Below are 1,907 nucleotides of genomic sequence, written 5' to 3' on the forward strand. Positions count from 1 at the left end.
TATATATATGCCTGTTAGTTACATGCATGGCTTCTTTTGACCTGTTCATGTCCTTTGCCTACTTTTTAATGAGGTTGTTTTTTTTTTCTTGTAAAACGTGTTTAAGTTCCTTATGGGTTCTGGATATTAGACCTTTGTCAGAAGCATAGTTTGCAAATATTTTATTTTATTCTGTAGGTTGTCTGTTCACTCTGTTGATAGTTTTTTTTATTTGTTTGTTTGTGGGTTTTTTGTTTTTGTTTTTTTTTTAGTTCAATTAGGTCCTGTCAATTTTTGCTTTTGTTGCAATTGTTTTTGGTATCTTCATCATGAAATGTTTGCTGTTCCTCTTTCTAAAATGGTATTTTGTAGGTTATCTTCCAGGTTTTTCATAATTGTAAGATTTACCTTTAAGTCTTTTTTTTTTTTTTTTTGAGACGGAGTCTGCTCTGTCGCCCAGGCTGGAATGCAGTGGCCGGATCTCAGCTCACTGCAAGCTCCGCCTCCCGGGTTTAGGCCATTCTCCTGCCTCAGCCTCCTCCTGAGTAGCTGGGACTACAGGTGCCAGCCACCTCGCCTGGCTAGTTTTTTGTATTTTTTTTAGTAGAGACGGGGTTTCACCGTGTTAGCCAGGATGGTCTCGATCTCCTGACCCTGTGATCCGCCCATCTCGGCGCCCCAAAGTGCTGGGATTACAGGCTTGAGCCACCGCGCCCGGCCACCTTTAAGTCTTTAATTTATCCTGTGTTGATTTTTGTAAGGTGGAAGAAAGGAATCCCTTTTTAATCTTCTACATAGTGCTAGCTAGTTATTCCAGAACCATTAATTAAGTAGGAAATTTTTCCTACATTCCTCTTGTCAGCTTTGTCAAATATCAAACGATTGTAGGTGTGTAGGATTATTTCTGGGCTCTCTATTTTGTTGCATTGATCTATGAGTCTGTTTCTGTACCAGAACCATGCTGCTTTGGTTACTGAAGCCCTGTAGTACAGTTTAAAGTCTGGTATTGTGATGCCTCCAGCTTTGTCCTTTTTCTTAGTATTGCCTTGGCTATATGGGCTCTTTTTTGGTTCTGTAGGAATTTTAAAAATAGTTTTTTCTTTCAGTTCTGTTAAGAATGTTTTTGGTAGTTTGTTAGGAATAGCATTCGATTTGTAAATTTCTTTGAGCAGTATGGCAATTTTAATAATATTGATATTTTCTATACACCTCTTTCTATTAGATTTTCTAGTTTCAGTGCAGAGATGTTCATAGTAGACTTCAAGTGTTACTTGTACTTTTGTGGAGGTCAGTGATAATGTCCCTTTTTTTTTTTTTTTTTTTGAGATGCGGTCTCACTCTGTCACTAGGCTGGAGTGCAGTGGTGCAATCTCAGTTCATTGCAACCTCTGTCTCTTGGGTTCAAGTGATTCTCTTGCCTCAGCCTCCCAAGTAGCTGGGACTACAGGCATGCGCCACTATGCCCAGCTAATTTTTGTATTTTCAGTAGAGACAGGGTTTCACCATGTGGGCCAGGATGGTCTCGATTTCTTGCCCTTTTGTCATTTCTAATTGTGTTTATTTGGTTATTCTCTTCTTTCTTCATGAATCTAGCTAGTAGTTTGTTTACCTTATTTTTTTTTAAAGATTTAACATCTAGATTTCTTGATCTATTGTGTAGTTTATCATGTCTAAATCTCCTGCAGTTCAGATCTAATTTTGGTTATTTCTTGTCTTTTACTATCTTAAAGGTTGGCTTCCTCTCGCTTGTCTCATTGTCTCATTCTTCTATTTATAATTTAGTTTATTAAATTGAGATCTTTCTAATTTTCTGATGTAAGCATTTAGTGCTGTAAATTTTACTTTTAACACTGCCTTAACTGTGTTGCAGAGATTCAGTATGTTGTATTTTTGTTCTCATTTGTTTCAAATAACTTCTTGATTTCTGC

The sequence above is a fragment of the Mandrillus leucophaeus genome, unplaced genomic scaffold (assembly GCF_000951045.1).
Source record: "Mandrillus leucophaeus isolate KB7577 unplaced genomic scaffold, Mleu.le_1.0 Scaffold755, whole genome shotgun sequence".
NCBI classification, from domain to species: domain Eukaryota; kingdom Metazoa; phylum Chordata; class Mammalia; order Primates; family Cercopithecidae; genus Mandrillus; species Mandrillus leucophaeus.